A 20,696-nucleotide genomic window follows, 5' to 3' on the forward strand; every position below is an offset into this window, starting at 1 on the left:
TCAGGCTTTGCTGTGGCTCCAGCAATGTGTTCCCTGCGTGCCAGCTGCTAGGAAATGCCTTTTTAGGTGTTTGTGCAATTCCATCCACCTGGGGCCTCACCTTGAGGCCCTCTGTCCCCTTCAGCCCTGTGTTGTCACCACAAAGGGAGTGGGGAGGTCTCGTCCCCTCCTTCTGGCTCCTGCCTCACGTGGGCTTCTTCAGCAGCCAGAGAGAAGGCTGGAAGAGTTTGGGCTGGAGAAATAAGGAGTCTTGGGGGGGGGAATGGTTTTCAAATTTATTATGTCTTAATGTTTTTCTGCTGAGGGTGGCACCGCCGAGCAGGCGCTGTGATTTTCTCCGGGGCTTTGCAGAACAACGCTGGTGATGTTCTGTAGCACACTTCCTGTGATTTTTTTTGCCATTACTCACTGTGTTTCTATGCAGCCATCAAATATTTCATAGAAAAGTCTCAGGCTCCACAGCCTCGAGATCTGCTGTGTCAGCTCAGCCACTTAAATCTGTCAAACGCTTTGTGGGGAGGGGGACGTGGCCACACGGAAGGGCTTCTCTGTTTTCCTGGGACTAAAAGAACTGCTGTCTTACATATAAGTCAATATATGCGTGCAATGACATGTTTCCAGCCTTTTAGAATCTCTTAGACCATTTCTATCCTGTATATTATAGTATTACTATAATGTATTATAATAATATATTAAAATAAATATTAATAAAATAATATTATAATACAATTATATCTTATACCATTTACTTGTCATGTTTTATTTTTACCTTCTCTTTGCACAGCTTTCAAGAAAAGAAAAAAATAATATCATTGGCGGAGATCAAAAAGAAATTTTGGGAGTACTTGACCCTCATCCTGATCCCTGCAAAGACTTCTGCACTCTACGAGCTCTGGCAGCCCCAAGCTGCAGTTTCGAAATTATGTAGATACACGTTCAAATCCTCCTTGGTGAGTAAAACATATAAAACATATAAATAAGTATAACTTATTTATGAGATCAGTGGATGTCAGTTTGTGCACAGCCGCTCAACTAAACGGGATGTTCTCCTGTTACACAGTCCCACCTCATTTGACTTAATAACCTGAATTAATCTGGGTGTTGCTTGTCCATTAGTAATTTGATCAATGTGGATTATTCAACAGCAGCAGCGGTCATGATGCTTTTCCATCAGCCCTCCTGTTTGCACCCTCAGTGCTTACCCTCTCTATGCTCTCCTATTGGCTGAGGCTACTCAGGACTGGTTCCCACATTTCCCAGAAGAAAAATCTCATAAGAAAACACAAGAGGTTTTCTCATAGTTTACATAGCTTAGCAGGTGGAAACATGCAAGTGGTGCAGATAAAAAAAAAAAAAAAGAAAAAAAAAAAAAAGAAAAAAAAAAAAGCCAGCTGGGTGGACCCAGCCCTCTTGTCAATGTCAAAATCTGGTTAGTAGAAACTCCTACTGCTGCTCTTCATAAGTAAACACCCCTGAGGGCTCGGCTGCATATAGCAAACACTCAGATAAGCTGCAGACATGACTAGAAACACTTGTCAGCAAGGACCTGGTGCAGTTTTCCCAACCGGAACTTGGATGTGGGCTTTCCTTTTTGAGAGGAGGTCACAGGATGTGTTATATTTTCAAGTCTGTCACCTCCTGAAAGAGAGGACTTGGCAGAGGCTCATCTGCCCAGCCCTACGTACAAACCACCCCTGGGTTTGCTCTCCCAAACGTAAGAGAATGAATGGAAGAAACCAGATTTACGCTCCATGCTGCTATTACAGCCCTTCTTTCTGTTACATTTGTGTTTTTTGTTGTTGTTGTTGTTGTTGTTGTTGTTTTGTAGTTGTGTTTATGTTGGTGGTGGTGGTTTTTTCCTCTTGTATTATTTCTCAGTTTGCTAGAGACATACACAGGGAAATAGATGCTTGGTTAAGACTTCTGGCTGATGGATGCCAACCTGTTGCAGTCCAGGCAGGCTCTGCCTCCTGCCTGCATGCCCGTGCTATGCATCCCCAGTGGTTCCTTGCCATTGTCACAGAGGAAACCAGGAGCATAACACTGCTGGGCTGCAGTTTAATGAGCCGAAATAGTAAAAATCCGTCATGCAGATGAGCTTTTCCCCATGATGTTTCCCTTCCCCCCCTTTTCAGAGGGCTCTGAATTGCAGCACCTGCTTACTTCGGCAGCTGTGATTAAAACAGGGAAAGAAAATGATCAGTGAGGCTTGCTTTCTTCTCCCCAAACAATACCGAAAATCTCCTGAAACTGGCATGCTCTGTACAATCTGAATCAAAAACTCAGCAGTAATAAGTGTGCCTTTGGACCCTAAGAAGTGTCCTTTGTGTAGGGTTCTCCCTGAATTTTAATAAGCTCAGCTTTCCACAAAGACCCCCCCCCCAAAAAAGAGGAGCAGACACACACACACCAAGACAAATTTCATTAGGCTCCTATCTCCGATGGGCAGCTCCTTTCAGGCAGATGCACTCCTGCCGCTCTCTAAGCCCTTTCAGCCCAGCCATGCCCTGTTGTTGTTGTGTTTTTTTTTGTTTGTTTGTTTGTTTTTTCCCTCTGAAATACATCTTTTTCCGGGAGGGCACAAAACACCAGACCGGACACCCGGAGTCATCACCACATCCTGGCACTAAGTGAAGCAATGCTGACAAGGGGAACAGCACATTTTTTTTTTCCCTCCTAAAGGTGTAAAGTTGTTAATGAGGTGTCCCACACAGTAGAAGACCGGCAAATCCTTTGATTAAAACCAGCCCAAGTGGCAGAGGCTGAATTATTTGTGCTAATCCCTTTGAGGAATGGCAGTGGTGGGGGCTGGAGAGAGAGGAGAAAAAGATGAGAAATAATTTATTCTGGGTAGCAGCTCACTTAATTTGGCAGCATGGTTTAGGCTAATGTCAAGAAATGGGAGGGGGTTGTTAAATGGCACCAAAGCCTGTTTTTTTATAAAGGAGGAATTGCTTCAAAACGCAGCATTTTGGGGAGGTGCTGGGGAGAACCCAATAGGACACCTTTAGCTGGGGCTCCTGGGCTGTGCTGCTCTCTGGCAGGACAGATTTTCTGCCGGGACAGAGGGACATCAGGCTGTTATTGCCCACCTCCTTGGGCCACCTGCACTCTGAAGGCTTTGGCTATGAGCTGTGAGCTCCCATACAGTCATACCAAGGAGGAAAGGAAGGCTGGGTTTTCCTGCCCTCTGCGCTTTGCATCTCCCCACCTGTAAAAGCTCCCAGTCTCTCTGTTTTATTCTCACTTTGATCACTGGAAAATCTAGTCCATCACATGCATACAGGAATGGCAAAGAAGGCACGAGGACTACCAAGGCTTAGAATCAAAGCAAAACTAGCACAAATAAATAAATCCTAATTGAAGGAGGAAAACACTCAAACTATCCAGTGCATTGCTGGAGGAGTTTGTGTTTTTGGCTGGCAGCCTTCTGGAGCATTCCTGGCATAGCTGCTCCAGCCCCAGGGGTATTTCAGTGTTTTGGGGTCTGGGCATTTGGGATGGGAAGGGTAAAACCAGGTCGTGGCTGTCTGGGAGCTTTTGCCACGGGTGTGGGATCTGGAAGGGTGGTGATGAATCAGTGCAGCCCAATCTGAGCAGCCCAAGAGCCCTGGGGCAGGATGGGGAGCCTGCAGCCTGCCGGAGGCACTGGCCCAAGGCCATTGATGGGGAATGAGCCAGGAGCCAGTGCTGGGAATGGCCAGCTGTCCGACGGGAGCAGCCGGGAAAAAAAAAACAGCCCCGATCTTTCTTGCCTTTGAGCATCGAGGCCCAAACACACTTAGTGGGAATGGAGCCCCAGTGAGCGCCAGCAGCTGCCTGCTCTTGCATCCCCCTGGCTCCTGCTGCACGCTGACAAAAAGCTTTCCTGGGGCTGAATTTGCTGGCGAGGGCAGCAGCGAAGGGCATGCATGCAGGCAGCTGCCTCCGCTCAGCTGGTAGGCAGTAACTCTACTGCCTGTGGCCCTGTATCACTCCTGGGGGCACTTTGGTGGAGCCCCGGGGTCTCCCGGTATGGAGCTGCCTGGCTCAGATCTGTGTGGATAATATGTCATGCAAAGCTCATCACATCAGCCCTCTGTAGAGCCCAGACACCAAAATAAGCAGCCCCTGGGCAGGAGAGGACAGGGGACATCGCAGCTCTGGTTCCCCAACAGTGCTGGCATATGTGCTCCCCAGGGCTTTCATGGAAATGGCTTCCATGCCCTGCAAAAATGTAATTGCAGACAGTCTGTCCAGCCCAGGAGGGATTCAAGGTCTGAAAAATGTGAGAAACACTTGGGAGAAATCCCCTGCATGCAGGAGCAGGGTGGCCAAGCACCACTCCGGCCAAGCACCACTCCAGCCAAGCCCCGATGGAGAGGTGCAGCGAGGCTCTGTCCAACCCTGAGCTATTTAACACTGATTTATTTATATTACATATATATGTAAGAAAAAAAAATAAATAAATAAAAGCCCAGCCAAGACTGAGGTTGCCCTTTCCTTGTGGGATGGGTTCAGAGTTAAGACGTGTTGTCCTGCCCACGAGCCGTGGCTGGCACAGCACAGAGGGGAGTGTGGCATTTTGCCCAGATTGAACGTGCAGCCCCTTCGTGCCCCCTGGGCCATGTCCAAAGGATGCTCCCAGCAGTTTGGTGGGAGGGGAACACAGCTGCAGCCCTGCGAGGTCTTCCCAGAGGAAACATTTTGGCCATATAGAGAAAAACTGGGGAAAAGTCTAGTAACTTGAAGTATTTCTGAGTGGGAACTTATTTAGGAGTTTCATTGGTGGAGTAAATATTTGGTCACCTAAGAGATTTCCTGCACATCATTTGTCTTTTAATTGAGCTTTTTGGCTTCGTGCTGTAGCTCTTAGTGCATGCAGATCATTTTCCCTTCCAGATCAAAAAGGAAGAAACCAGCCATGCACCCTTGTGTTTCATGCCCGCTTACAGGTGGGCTTTTGCACAAATGAAATAAATCAGGGGCTACACGAGTGGGGAGGTCTTAAAGGTTTGCTGTAGATTCCTTTTAGTGTGCTTACATGTCAAAATTGCCACCCAACAGCTAGCAGAAATCTTGCCTCATCCAGTCTAAAATCCCTTAATGGCTGCACACAGCACAAAGAAAACAGCAAATGCTCTCCAGTGATCCTTGGGCGAGCAGTCCTCCTTCAGACAGAGGGCCCGCAGAAGGACTTTTCCACTTGAAAGCTCATCTGGTTATTTTACCCAGTGACATCCTTTGGGCTAAGGGAAGACGGACCTCGCTCTGCAAAGGCTCAGCTATCCAGGCTGCAATAACACCGCTCTACACATAACAGATAACAAGGGCTTCCAAGGCAATGAGTTTGAATGCATTTGAAAAGTTGCCCATCGCTTACAAAAACAAAACTTGAGTCAAAAAGGGGAGGAAAGTTGTCAGATGCCTTCTTTACCTCCCTCTGTGTGACAGCACAGGCCCCTCTGTGCAGTACATGGCAATAGCAAGTCCATAAAATGCACATTAGGCAGAGATATTTTGGGAGGAAAATCCCAGCACCAAACATCTGCTCCTCAGTTTCCCGTGGCCAAAAAGTATAGGTCAGGCTTAGCTGGAGTCAAAGTGCTTTTTACATCCTGCTCTTCCAAGCGGCTCTGTGCAAGCTCAGTGTTGAGCTAGGGGAGAGTCTGTGCTCTTCAAATTAAACACGCACCAGCATCAGTGCATGGGGTTTGAGCTAAAGCAAATGACGGGGTCTGGACCAGACCTCACTCAAAAAGCTAGTGAGTTTCTGCCTTTGTGTGTAACGTGAAGACAATGTGCAGAAATGGCCCTTGACAGTGCACAGTTGGTACCTGTTGCCCCTCTCTGCAGCAAAGCCATCTAAAACTAACTACCTGTCCCTCCCCAGCTACCAGGCTCCGTTTTAATGGAGCCTCTGTAGGGAGGTCAAAGACTCCCCGTAGGGGAGATTATTACCAAATAAATCAGAGCAGCTCCAAGCGAGCAGCTTTTTTCCATTAGAGATCGGATATCACCAGCTCTGTCCTGCTTTGCGTGCTAGGGTAAGGGGAGGCTGCAACAAAACACGTGTTTTCTCTGCAAAACAGTAGTGGATACAGCATTCAAATATATATATATATATTTTTGGCCACGTGGAAGTGAATAATTTGGTGGATTTGATTTAATGATTTAGTGGCTTTGATTGTTAGAATGATTTAAATGGGCACTGGATGTAAACTTCTCTAAACTTCTCTCCCCTCAGCCCCATTGCAAGTTGTCTATAAAGCAATCATCCACTTGCTCATCTTTGGGAAAGATTTATGAGAACACATTGCAGCCTCGTCTTTGCTTGTGTGCAGTTCCCTGCAGGTCTGAGCCATGTCCCTCCTTCCCCCAGCCTCCCCAGGAAAATCAAAGGGTAAAAAGAAACAAAAACACCTTGGTCTTTTGGAAAAGTCAAGGCTAGCCCAGCTTCGTGGTCTCTGAGAGCTCCTGTTCTGGGAAAAATGAGGCAGGGTCAAGGTTGCTGGGCATGGAAGGTGAGTAAACTGGAAGAACAATAAAAGCGAGGGAATGGAGCGAAGGGCAAACAGAGCAAAAACCGTGTGTAATGCTTCCCTGAATCATCTGGGCCTGAAAGGCTTCTAAATATAACAAATACTGAAAACTTTAATCCTGTCCAGTATAAACAACAACAAAGAGATTTTTTTTTCCTGCCTGGCAGAGAAATAGGAAAAAATTCCATTCGGATCCCACAGGCAAATTAAGGACAGGACGAAATCCTGCCCCACGCAGTGGCACGGCCCTTCCTAACCCCTCAAGCTGCTTGGGGCGATGGCTCCGCTCCCCGGCTCACGCTGGGAATATCCCAGCATCTGCAGAGCTGCTCCTGCTGGAAGGAGCACACAGCAAAGCCCACCCTGTATCTTCAGCAAACCCTTTTAAGGCTGCATCCCAAGCCAGGGATTTTGCCTTACCAAAGGAGCACAAGGCTGAGGAAATTTGCAGGGGTAACATCTGGCCGCTCACAGCAGCTGCAATATTTTTAACTGCGTGTGGTTGTCCATGAGAACTGGAGAGACCCTGCCCCAAACAGTGTCAGCTCGGAGTTATAATAAGGTGTTGTTTTTTTTTTTTTTCCTGTGTGAATGGGAAACACAACTCGAGCAAAGGGGCTGGTGGTGTGTGGCCCAGGGCGGGGTGAAGCACTGCTGAAACCATAGAGGGGATGAGGCATTGAGCAGCTTAGTCCCAAAATCTCTGTTTTAGGGCCGGGTTCTGTGACCCCGATCAATAATGCAATATAAGTTCTCGTCTTGCAGTGGGTGGCATTAGGTACCAGCACAAAACACATTGTGCTTCTGCAGGGGGACACCTTGTCCTGCAAGGGGACACGTTGTCCACTTGGGACATGTTATCCATCTCATGGTGAAGGCAGAGAAGAGGGTCTGACCTGCAGGGAGGAATTCAGTACGTGGGTAACCCACTGTAAAGGTTAAACACCACACACTGGGAGCTTAATAAAGAGCTCCCTTGATAGAGGCAGTGCTTAAAAATGAATCAGATTCGATTGCAAAAGCCCTAATGTGATACAGAAGAAATCTGGGAGTAGAGGAGCAGCTTCTTAGCTAGTAAAAACTGCCATGGCCCTGTTGATAGGGGTGGAATAATAAGGGGTTACACCAGAAAGCTAAGGCGGAAGATATGTGAAAGAGGCAGCAGCCAGCAGAAGCCTGTGACCTGCTGTGGACTCAGCTGGGTAAAGAAATCCCTGAAAAATGAACACAGGAATTTAAGGGTCTTTTCGTGTCATCTATTTTTGATGTCCCAGAGCTGACGGTGGGAACACTACCTTGATATTTCTGGCCGATCTGGAGTGGGGAGGGGAGCATTAGGAACAGATGAGCTGCTTGTAAAACACAAAACATTACAAATAAATCATGTTTACAATAGTGCAGATGTTGGCGTGTCAATAGCATTGAAAGAAATGCACGTAAACTCCTCATTCCAGCACGATGAATTCAGGCCTGGAATAAACTACCAGGTAGTGATAAACAGCCAAATGTAGGCTGCTCTTTGCTGTGCAATGCACTGTTAGACTGTGGGTTTGTCCTGCATTGCAACAGGCTGCTCACTTGAAGTGCATTTGGCACCTCCGTAGGAGAGAAATGCCCCCAGAGCAAGACATGGCAGCAAGCTCCTGGGAATCAGACAGAAACCTTCATGGAAGAGAGGTGTAAATCAGCTTGGACCTGCAAAGCAGGAGTCTCCTCACCTCTGGGTCCAACATGGCTGGCAATGGTTGGCAGTCAGCATTTGCAGTGCCACAGATTTTGGAGGATAAGTGAGCAGTAGATGGATGGCAAAGTGTTTTTTTTCTTTCTTCTTCTTTTTTTTTTTTTTTTTTTTTTCCCCAAAAATATCTGGCCAAGACACTATCTAAGCTATAAAGGATAAACAGTGTTAACAAAGTAATGGATAAACAAAGGATGTCAATATGACCTGATTTCTGTCAGTATTTGCCAGTATTTAGTCCGCTCCCTGCCATGTGGTGTGGTTTCCTGTTTATACATGGCTTGTAGAGGAGATAGTCACAACAAAAACCATAGCGGTGGGCGTCTGTAATTTATCTCATTCCTAGAGCTAAAGCCAGCCCCCATTGTTGCAGACACGATGGAGTGGTTGGGCAGCCACCCATGGTCAGGTACTGGACTTGCTTCCCCTCTTGTAGCTGTGTCTCTTTAGTGTCTGAAATCATTCAGTTAATCCAAACAAGGGAGAAAATGTCATTTGCTGACAAGAAAAAAAAAAATACAGGAAATTATTTCTCTGTAATTTTTGTAGCTTCTTGTTTGACATCTGATGACAAGTATCTCTGGAGTCAATCTCAGGAACATATGTACAGAGCTGTTTGAGGAGAACTTCTGCCTTATCGCCTGTAATAATTTATACTCCCAAGGCTGCTTATCTTGTGCTGACTGGTGGAACCCCTATGTGCATGCTGAGCTTCTGTAATTAACCTTCTTCCAGAAGACAGATACTTTCAGTGCCTCCTGTGGTGCTCTTGACAAGAGACATCTTGATCCGTCAGTCATCACGTCCCCAGCGCAGCAGAGGGAATCTGCACAGGCCTTCACATTTCCCTGTGGAAAGAACGTGAAAAACTCACAGAATCACAAAATCACAGAATAGTCTAGGTTGGAAGCGACCTCCAAGATCACCAAGTCCAACCTCCTACCTAACGCTAACAAATCTTCCACTAAACCATATCCCTAAGCTCTACATCTAAACGTCTTTTAAAGACCTCCAGGGATGGGGACTCAACCACTTCCCTGGGCAGCCTATTCCAGTGACTAACAACCCGTTCAGTAAAGAAGTTCTTCCTAACATCCAACCTAAACCTCCCCTGGCACAATTTTAGCCCATTCCCCCTCGTCCTGTCACCAGGCACGTGGGAGAATAGACCAACCCCCACCTTGCTACAGCCTCCCTTCAGGTACCTGTAGAGTGCAATAAGGTCACCCCTGAGCCTCCTCTTCTCCAGGCTAAACAGTCCCAGCTCCCTCAGCCGCTCCTCATAAGACTTGTTCTCCAGACCCTTCACCAGCTTTGTAGCTCTTCTCTGGACTCGCTCGAGCACCTCCATGTCCTTCTTGTAGCGAGGGGCCCAAAACTGAACGCAGTACTCGAGGTGCGACCTCACCAGAGCCGAGTACAGGGGGACAATCACTTCCCTGGACCTGCTGGCCACACTGTTTCTTAAGCAAGCCAGGATGCTGCTGGCCTTCTTGGCCGCCTGAGCACACTGCTGGCTCATATTCAGCCAACTATCAACCAAAACTCCCAGGTCCTTCTCTGACAGGCAGCTTTCCAACCACACATCTCCTAGCCTGTAGCTCTGTTTGGGGTTGTTGTGCCCCAGGTGCAGGACCCGGCACTTGGCCTTGTTGAACTTCATACCGTTGGCCTCGGCCCATCGGTCCAGCCTATCCAGATCCTCCTGCAGAGCCTTCCTGCCCTCGAGCAGATCGACACACGCACCTAACTTGGTGTCGTCTGCAAACTTGCTGAGGGCGCACTCGATCCCCTCATCCAGATCATCGATGAATATGTTAAAGAGGACTGGTCCCAGTACTGAGCCCTGGGGAACTCCACTAGTGACCGGCCTCCAACTGGATTTGACTCCATTCACCACAACTCTCTGGGCTCTGCCATCCAGCCAGCTCTTCACCCAATGAAGTGTACGCCAGTCCAAGCCATGAGCAGCCAGTTTCCTGAGGAGAATGCTGTGGGGGATGGTGTCAAATGCCTTACTGATGTCAAGGTAGACCACGTCCACAGCCTTTCCCTCATCCACTAAGCATGTCACCTTGTCATAGAAGGAGATCAGGTTCGTCAAGCAGGACCTGCCCTTCATAAACCCATGCTGACTAGGCCTGATCGCCTGCTTGCCCTGCAACTCATGTAGTTTTGGTCTGGGAGACCTAAAAGAAAGAAGGAAGTCCCTGTGGGATTATGGTGATGCCAGGCAGGGGCATGAGGCCTCTCGAAAACTCCCAGCCCTGGTTTGTGCTGCTCCTGAAATGTTGGTAGGGCTTGTGGGGATGACCATCACGGGGTGCTGTTGGTTTTAAAAGATAGAACCATATACTCATAGGATCATTAGGTTGGAAAAGACCTCTAAGATCATCAAGTCCTGCCTCTCAGAGCAATCAAACTAGTCATCTACAGATGCGGATGACCATAAAACCAGGGTGATCTTACGTTTCCCGCCTGCTATTCTTCCTGGGCTGGATGCAATTTCTCTATATTTAGTCCTCATCGCATGAACCTGCACAGACCTCACAGCATGACCACCATGCTCTGGCAGTGTTCAGTGCAGAGGGACGCCCTGGGATGTGGGGAGCAGACGTTCTCCAGACCCTTCCCGGCTCTGCGTTGGGTCTGTCTGCACGTGGGCTGTGCAATCCTTCCCATCCACATGATCCCAGCTCAGGAAATGCCAGGAGAGAGTTACGTGGTTACAGCTTCTCCTTTTGGCTTTTACTGTCTGGAAAGGGAATGAAAAAGGTGTAACAAACCAAAGATATCACAGCAGCAAAACTTGCTTTAAAACACAAAAAGAGATGCTGTTATGTGGGTCCCTTTCTTGAAAATTAAGTACACCCAACTCCTGGTCCCACCCTGGAGTCTCAGAATGCTGCCATCTTCACGTTCACAGTGGGAGCTAAGCATGAAATCAAGCTTCAGACTAGAACTGCCACACGGTTTGGCAATGCTCTCACTAGATGAAAGAAGAGCAAAATAAGGAAAGATTATTTATTTATTTTTTTTTAATCTTAAATGCTGAGCTATGTGGTGAGAGCTGCTGCTATTGCCTTACATATTCCATGCTTTGTTTACCTTTGTGTCACTCTAGTGAGCATTTTGAATCTATTTTAGTGGCATATAAAGCATTTCCTGTTTGTTCCTATTTTAATGGACTTGATGAGAATTCCCATATAAAGAAGAGGTTCCAAAATAGAGGGTTTATCTTGCTGTTTCCAGGGAGGTGAAAGGTTTCTGTTTTCCAGGGTACCCCAAGATGATGCTGTGCACTTATCCACAGAAGCATCCACTTGGAGAAAGATGGTGGCCAGGTAGGGACACAGGCTGGATGATGTTTTTTCTGCTTTGAACACAAGTAGACCAACATTACCCCTGCCAAGTGGCTTTAATGTGGTATCATCAATCTATACCAAAACGAATTAGCATTGTGGCACTGCAAGACATAGTTTCAACAGGATCATTTGTGAAAGTCTAAATCAGGAGACAAAAAGGCATTAGAGCTGTCAAGCCACCACCAGTCCATTTCTTCCTCAAAAAGAGCCAGGGTTATGGCTTGAGTAATGGATTATTTTATATATTACAGAAAGTCTTGGAAAAATGAGTGACCAGGAACACCAAGAATATCATCATCTTGGAGGGCTTCCTTGAGAGAAGACCCATATGGGGAGGAAGCAGGGAGCAGATGGACAGACGGACATCCCTTCCTTAATTAATGGGGTGAAAAACAGAAGGAAAGGCTGGTGCAATGCTCGGGAGGGATTATCCACCCGGCCGAGGCCAGATGCAGTCGTGGGTACAAGGCTAAAGCTGGAGCTTTTAGCTCTGAATGAATCTTGGGTTGGGATCCTTGCAACCACAAGTTCAAAGGTCACTCTTTTGTTTGGCGTGCGCTGTGTTAATTTGTCAAGTTTTATCTCTCCCTGCTACCCAAGCAGCTGCAGCGTGTGTAAAATGCTCCTGGGTCCGCCAGCCTTCAGCTGGAAAAGCAACAAAAGCGGGGGCCTGCAGCCTTTTTCATGTAAATGCTTGTGAGCGGCATAATTGTCTCACGAACCCAACCGAAGGCACTTAAATGGCTTTAAAGGGTCGCAGCTAGGTGCTTTTGACAGCCACTGTGACAGCTCCAGTCCTACCGAGCTTGTCCTGGCATCCGTGTGCTCGTCACAAGGGTTTTACTATCAAACTGAGCCTTTTTAATTGCTTAACATCAGCTAATAGACACTTAAGATGAAGTAATTTCCTTTTTATTTTCCTACCCGAGCTCTGCTGATCAATGTCAGATGAGATCACCTGCATTTTATTTGGGGGTCAAAGGAAAAATTGGCAACGTCCACCCCAGGCTTTTTTTTTTTTTCCCCTTCCCCTTTGAACAGGGTGGGATTTCTGCAGAACAATTAACATTCATTTGCTAAGTGTTTTTGCAAGCATGTTTACAAGAAATGCAAATACCCCAGGACTATTCTGTTTTTGTTTTCTAGGGTTCACCTAAAATGAGGCCCTGATGCCGTGCAGACTTTATGTATGCCTTTAGCTCTCGGCTCATGGCAAAACTATGTGGATGGCTGCGTGCATGAAGCTGCACATTTCTGCAAGCCTCGGCGCTGAGATGCAGGGATCTTCAGCTTTCTGAAAAAGCTCTTGCATCACAGCTTAAAAATAGAGGCTGTTTAGACGTCTTGGGGTGTCATGGAAGGGAATGGGAATTTTGGTGTAGTGCTGCCGTCCCAGCGGATAAAGTGAGTCTCTGATGTCAGTCTCCCACTAAGATAACCCAAGGGCACTGACGCCTCCAGGACTGTATTGTTTCACAGCAAACCGTCTGCTCATGGAGCAAACACGATAGTGGGGTGTTGATTTATGAAGTGGTGGCTGAGTTCCCAACCAGAAGCAGCAGAGATGTTTTGCATTTGAAACACGATGGTCTGCCTGGGCTCCACAGGGTTCAGCCTTTATGTTTCAGGATCGGCCCTTCCCGCATGGATCTGGAGTTCTCAAACCCGGTGAGAGTCACCAGGAGATGTGGGGACATCAGATGAGTTCCTCTCACCTCTCTCCAAATGCCTGTTTTTTGTTTAGCTTGTAGGCACAGAGCGCCAGCGAGACAGCTCTCCTCCCTCTGTTGGCTTTGCGTGAAGTTGGTCAACACATCCAGGAGGGCTTATGGGAGGAGAGGCAAATGAACATAAGCTTTCCCTCAGAAATTAAGCTAAAAATGCATTTAGTACTTTCAAAACCAATTAATGGGCTTCAAAGAGTAAAACCGGTGGATGCCTTGGGTTGTGGAAAATATTGGGATATGATGGTGAGAAGGGATAAATTTAGCAGGATGTGACAAGCCAACCTGAAGACCCCATCCCACATCACAAAAATAGCCCCATGAGGGCATTCACTTGGAAAGTCTTTGCTTAATTGCAGCCTGTGGGTGCAGTTCTCATGCCTTTTGAAGATGTCTTGAGACTAGCCAGTGGAAAACTGCTCTAAAACTTGTTTTTTTAAGATATCGGGCCAAGCCAAACGAAATATGCCAGGGAGTCATGGAAATGATTGGAGCCTATCAAGATACAGGGACAAGGAAACTCATGTCTTTTTCTCTCAAGTGGGGAGAATTAACTGCATGTGAACAGGGATGTTGAGAGTCCTGGAAATAGTCACGGGGATGGCAGCACCAAACACAGGCACAGTTTAAGCCTTGCCCTTTTTCACTTCATTCCTTGGAGCAAAGAAACTTCTGCTTGCAAGATGATGCCCCCGCAATCACCCAAATCCCCATCCAGGGCTGAAGATGCTGCATCCACCACAGGCACGGCAGCAGGTCGGGCTCCAGCAGAGGTGCATTAATAAAATCACCCTTGTTCAAGGTTACGGTGCAAGTTGATTGCTTCTGATTAGGGATTTGTATTCAGTTGTGACATCCTGCAATTTTTATTGCCTTTACGGTAATAATTGTGAATAATAAAATGACAAATTATTGTAATTAAATTTTAATTAATTACAAATCCATTACTTTTAAGTTTATTCATGGTAGAGACAATGATACTGAAAACAATTCATTAAAGCACTTGATATGTAAATTGTGAAGTAAAGCATTAATATCAGGCAGCTCGTGTATTCACTTTCTGCTATGCAGCAGAGAATTTGCACAAGGAAAGGCACTTCTCCTGGATCATTTTAGCAGTTTGCTTGAAGGAGAAGAAAAACACCAAGTACTCTCGAGCTGAAATTATTCCCAAAGTCAGGTTCTGCATCCTCTAAAACAAAACACTGAGCAAGCAAAAAGGGAGAGTGCTGCCTGCTGCTGTGCAGGGCTGATAATTTTAACAGCCTTGTGGGGACGTGGCAGTCTTGCCGTGGGATGAGACTTTATGAAAACATTGCTGCTGGCCAGGTTTCCTGGTCACAGCATTGGCAGGGCAGCTGTTTGGGCTTCTTCTCTGAGAAGTGCTCAAAAAATGACCTGGATTCAACAGGAGCAAATGGCGCAAGGATCACCAAGCAAGGTTTTTGGAGGGATGTGTCTCTGCCCAGCATCCTTCCCCTGCAATACTCTTCTGCAGGGGCAAGTCTCCTCGCCACACCTATTTTTTTCCAGCTTTGGCCATCTAATGAAGGAAGAAGCTCTTCTGTCAAGGGGGAAGACAGGAATAAAGGGGAGACGTGATCAGACAGCAAGGCACCTCCCGCTCGGACAAGGAGAGCCTAAAGCAGGGAGGCACACCCAAGGTTAATAACACGCTGCTCCACCAGCTTCTATCTAATCTTGGAAAATGTCCTGTGCTGCAAAGAAAAATGGGAAAGTGATTATGTGACATGAAATAAGGTCTTGCTGTACTGTCTAGACAGCTTTAAAAAACATCAAGCTAGGGTGTTCCTATTTATGAAAAATGCAGCTGTACTTCTGCCTTCCTTGAGCGAGAGAAGAAAGCAGTGCACTTGAGGTCATTTGGCTGTGACAAGCTCTCTGTGCCTGTCCGTGGGGATTTATTCCTCTCTCTTTATTCTCTCTTTCTTTCTTCGTTTTGCCCCCAGTGCTGCACAGCTTGTGCTTCCAACCCTGTGCCCTGGTGGAGCTGGGTGCTGAGCCAGGCTATTGCACCCGCAGGAAGGCTGCTGGGTGCCAACCTGCATGCTTTTTCTGCAGCACTGCCCTCAGGATCACTTCCCTGAGCAAAACTGCAAGCAGCCTTCAGACCCTTAATCGAGTCTCTTATAGCCTCTCTTAAATTAGAAGCATTTCATCTGCCCTGGATGCAACCTCAGCAATTCCCTCCCCATGATTTTTAGCCATGGTAAATTATTAATAGGGATTGCATATTTTTATCTGACAGTGTCTATGTGGGTGGAATCTGAACCCCAAATGACCACATGTCACCCCATGCCAATCGGAGCTGGCACCAGCTTGCTGCCAATGCTTAGCGCTGGGTGCCCCGAGAAACCTATTGATCATGGCTCTGTGTCCTACAAAAGGGAGAAATGGGTCAGCAGATATGTTGTTAATCCCAGCTTGATCTAACGTCTTCGGGACAGGTGGCAACCTTCATTTAATGGAACAATGAGATCATTAGGAATTCATAATGAACCGTGCTGTGGCCATGAAAGTAGGTCACACTTACCCCAGGAAGACTTCAAAATGAGCCTGTCCCCATTCATGTGCTGCAGCAGAGATGGCTGGGGGCAGACTGACAGCTCTGCCTTGGGATTTGCTAACCAGACAATTTTAGGAACAAAAAGGGGCAAACGCTGTGGACATGGAATGAGTTCTATTATGCCAAACGGTATCATGACTTTCAGCTGTGGGCTGATTCAGTTTCAGGTGTCATGTCTTGCTGGCCATGGGCTGTAGCCACCCTGGGTGGGCCAGGAGGATGGGAAGTTTTGGGAAGAAGCAAGCATTTGCCAAGCCAAGTCCCTGGTCAGTGTCTGTAACCACCCTGGAGAGATCCTCCCTTCACTCATCCCCGAGGGATGCTTTGTCCACCCCCAGGTAATACGCAGGTAACCCTATTTCTGGATCTTTAAAGCCTCCCAAAAGCTTTCTCAAGATGAGGCATTTGTCGTGCAGTTGGAGGCTTTTGGATGCTTTGTCCATCAGGATCAGGGCTGAAGTTTGGATGCCTCTGGGGCTTATGTGGCACATCAGCAAACCATTTTGCTCCCTGAACCTTTTTCCCGCTCCCATTGACCCCTGCAGATGAAACCCAAGTGCTTGTGATGGGTCTGTGAATCTGAAAAGCTTCTTTTCTTCCCTCCACCTCCTTCTGCCCCCAAATCTTGATGTGCTTACAGCCCTGTGTGACCTTATTAACCACCAAGAAAGCAGTTGCTGCCCTTTGGGAGGAGCACAGGCAGGCTGGGGAGTGGGGAGGAGAGAGCTTTGCTCAGCTAGCAGAAGCCCCAGGGCTGAAGATAGGAAAGGTTACAAAAATATTTTGCCAAAGATGCAATAAGAGGTAGATTATTTTTCGGGGGGTTATTTTATTTTATTTTAAAGGGGTATTTGAAGCAAGCATTTTATAAATATTTATACACAATAAACTGTTAAAATAACACCTGGGGGCTGGTTTGAGCTCCTCCAGGAAGCCGGGTCCAGCGCTCAGCCACCCCATGAACCTCGTGTTTCTTCCAAGGATCCCTAGGAGAAGGGTTCACCCATTTCCCATATTATTTCAGCTTTTTCCACGGCAGTGTGAGCAACCCCCCGGATCTGCCCCAGCTGCTCCAGGCACCTGGTGGGATACACCATGGACAGCTTTCATCATGCCCATGTTGCTTGGTCTGTTTCTTGGGGTGCGTCCTTCCTTTCCTCTCCTGGTTTTGCTGCTTTCACTCACATTTTCCATACCTCTCTTCTCGCACGCACGGCTCCAGGCTTTCTGTACGTGCTCAGGCACTGTCTGAGCTGCTTCATGAAGACTTTCTGCTCCTGTCCTGCCAGCTGGAGTCTGAAGATAATTTGCTGGAAGAATAGAAAAGAAGCTAGAAAATGTTTCAGGTAATTTCCCTGAAAAAAAAAAATGGGCCTCTGTGAGTGAGAGGATAACCCTGGAGGGGACCATGGAGATCTGCAGCCCAGTGGGGCTTCATGAGGGGTCTCTGGCTGGGGACATGCTTTGGGGATACATGTGGGGATGAAAGGGAAAATGGGGCTGGGATCTGTTAATGATGGTGGAGTAATTTTCCCCTTATTAGAACAGTCTGATTTCTTTGGATTAGTCAGGAAAGGGCAGCCTAAATATGTACACAATCCTGTTACTCATTTAGAAGAAATGTCTTTCTTTTGGGGAAGGGAAGAGGAGCTCCCAGCCCCTGGCCGTGAACAAGGCCAGAAGACTGCCCGCTGCAATGCCAGCCCCTGACCCCAGCCCCAAAGACTTTAACAAAACGTCACGGCATAACGCAAACATCGCACCATGCCCGGCAGCTGATAAGAAATTGTCTCTTGCTTTTAATGAGGAAGCTTGACACAGCCTTAAAAAGTGTTCAGGAAAAAAGGAAAACATTTCAAAGAGAGCCTTGAAATGGAACGTTTTTAGTTCTTGAAAAAGCACAAAGTATGGTTCATGTCAGTAAACATTTTCAACTTCCTCTTAAAAATGTAACTGTGAAATTTAAATCAAAAGGGAGAAACTTTCTGTCAGTGTACAATGACTCAAAACTAGCCTGGTCTTGAGAAGTTTCTACCAGCAAGGCAGCCCCATGTGGGTTGCAAGAGTAAGCTTCTTCCCCTTATGATTTTGCTTTAAATATTCTGAGCAACCAAAAACAGTTAGTGGTGTTTCACCCGATCCAAGGAGACCTAGAAACATTGAAGTGGTTCTTCAGGGGCTCAGCCAGAAATGTAGGTCCTGATGTTTGATGGACTTGTGGGATGCTATTCATGCCTCAAGGCAACTGTTGTATCGTTGGATATTTTTCCAACCTGTCTCAACAAACTGTGGGACCAGCTGGAAGGGAGGTATTGTTCATTTATTTAGAGATCTCCCCTTGAAGTTCTGATGTCTAAATGGAGATTTTAGTAGAAGGGTGATTTGAAAGGCCAATTCCAGCATCAGCATGTCAGGGATTCACGGGAGCTCTCCAAGGTCTGCCTGGAGTGACCCGGTCCAATCTTGACCAAGGCTTGACTAGGATGGCCTGAAACCCTGCTGTCCCTTGTGCACACAAAGAGCTTATAGCTAAAAGTAGTGGGATGATGCTGGTGGGCTCTTTGTAGCTTTAAGATTGTTTATTTAAAAAGGAAATAAAGCTTGAGGTTATTTTTCAAATATGATAAATACAAAGCACTGGTTCCTGGTGCCTTTCTGCTAGAGATTTTGGTAGCAGCTGGGTTTTGTCCTATCCTGGCAATGTAGTCTCACAGTAATAAACTTACACCTCACTGCAGACAAAAGGATCACAGCAGCCTGGCTGATGTGTCAGAATAAACCTCTTACCTTCCTCTTGCTTTTTGCACCTGGACAGCCAAATTATTGTTTCTTCATTTTCAATGAGCACCCTTGAGATACACAGATGAGATAAACTGTTGTTCCACTGCTTTGCCATTCACAGTGGTTGGAAAGACAAAATATATATGAATAAATAATAGTAAAAAAAATATTCAAGCAAATAAAAACCAGTTAAAACAGTTATACAAAACTTGAGTAAGATGGGAAGAGTCTTACAGTATGCAGTGTTGACAAGTGGAGTGCTAAAGCTGCTTCCAAAACACACAAACGGGAGGGTAGCTCTATCTGTTTATCTCATGTGAAATTGGCAAGTTCTTTATATTGTTGCTGAATTATGTTTCCTTTCTGCATGCACATGGAGACTTTGAGTGATGTTATCTTACCTTCTTTTTTCATTCTTGGTGGGGCAAGAATTCATTCTGGCAATCTTCCTGCTAACTGAGGCCCTCTATAGAGATAAAAATTGGCAGCAGACTCCCACAGTTAGTATGCTGGTGTGGTAGGAACAGAGTCCAGGGCTGTGTTTTCCTGTCATTGCTTGCTGTGCAGGCAAAACTAGACACCTCCATGAAGGCGTTCATCCTCAAACATCCTCAAACTTGTAATATCTTCTATGCAGAAGGATAAAAAAGATGATCCAGACAGGCCTGCACATCCATGGCATTCCCTCTGGAGTGAGGGAAGAAGTGGACTACCTCGGGAGGTGACTGAGCCCATCTGGAAATTTCTTGCTTTTCTTCACAAGAAAATGGGAAAGACAAAACCCTTTCCTGTAAGTGAGTCATTCAGAACTTTCTGTGCAACCTGTGACAATCCATTTTCTTTTGATGTTATGGTTAGTTAGTCCTTCTGAATTTTATCTTAATAGTATGCTAGTTTGGGAAGAAAGAAGTCTTTCGAAGAACACCATGTTTCCACTTCTCCAAGAATGTGTTTCCCTTTATACCAAACAATTGGTTGACAATTTCAACTCATATGCATAAAGAGATTTCATCTCCAAATTGGATTTTTTTTTCAGCACAGTTACCATTTGCTGAAAGTAGCTTGCCTTATGCCTGATTTTTTACATGTGCTATACATTTCAGAAGCCAATTTCTCCAATAACCTCTAGATTTCATCAGATTTTGGGCAGTCTACAATACATGCTGGCAGTTAAACCTGGTTACATTGCTTCACAGACAGCGGTGAAATTTAATATAAATTTATAATTTATAGGACAGACAGACAGAGAAAACATTTTTGGTCCTGTTCAACACTTTGATGTCAATGAGAATTCTTCCTCTATGGGCATTTTGGATGAAGACCTTAGAGAAATAATATATATATGTATTTTTAAATGTTTACATCTGGGGACATGCAGACAAGTCTAGCTTAGATGTGTGTTTTATTAACCAGATGGCAATGTCTTATTTACATTTGCTGTATAAAAACATCTGTGCTTAAACTGAGGAGATGCTGTCTCTTGCTACAGTTGGGAGTTTGGCTGCAGGGGGTGTAGCATTGCTTTTGTTAGCATCCAATTTTCCTCACTCGTCAGAGCTGAATATGTAACACTAGTTTTATTTAACCATGTTATAATTAAAGGGTTACAAAGCTGCAGTTGGCTCTTTCTGCATTATTTTACTGGTACTCTGGATTTTGCTGCCTTTAAACAAAACTGAAATCTCTTGCCTTGTTTTCCCTTGATATTGAATTCACATTTTACCTCTATTTTTATCCCACAGGTATCCCAGAGTTTACCTCTGTGTAGCCTTCTCCACCACTAAATAATTCCTCTTCCTCCTTGGTGTGAAATCCTGCATATGAAGAAGTCAATGAAAGTCTTGACATCAGCTTCAACAAGGTCAGGGTTTCTCCCTGGGTGTTTATTTTCTTTAAGCGCTCATAGCCTGTTATTCTGTCCAATCCTTCCTCGAGCCAAGTTCAACACCTCCACTTCCACCATCCCTGAAAATTATAGCA

General features: G+C 46.1%; 1 long non-coding RNA gene across 2 annotated transcripts; it reads left to right on the forward strand.

Annotated features, from left to right (window-relative positions):
* Positions 1 to 787: 787 nt before the first annotated feature.
* On the forward strand, positions 788 to 20,331 carry LOC118169936. 2 transcript variants are annotated; one of them, XR_004752376.1, is made up of 3 exons: positions 788 to 950; positions 11,512 to 16,273; positions 17,576 to 17,708. It is a non-coding gene; the product is annotated as an uncharacterized LOC118169936 (long non-coding RNA). The 2 variants fall into 2 exon arrangements; XR_004752377.1 differs by lacking the exons at positions 11,512 to 16,273; positions 17,576 to 17,708 and adding an exon at positions 19,354 to 20,331.
* Positions 20,332 to 20,696: the final 365 nt, after the last annotated feature.

Source organism: Oxyura jamaicensis, chromosome 7 (assembly GCF_011077185.1).
Source record: "Oxyura jamaicensis isolate SHBP4307 breed ruddy duck chromosome 7, BPBGC_Ojam_1.0, whole genome shotgun sequence".
NCBI classification, from domain to species: domain Eukaryota; kingdom Metazoa; phylum Chordata; class Aves; order Anseriformes; family Anatidae; genus Oxyura; species Oxyura jamaicensis.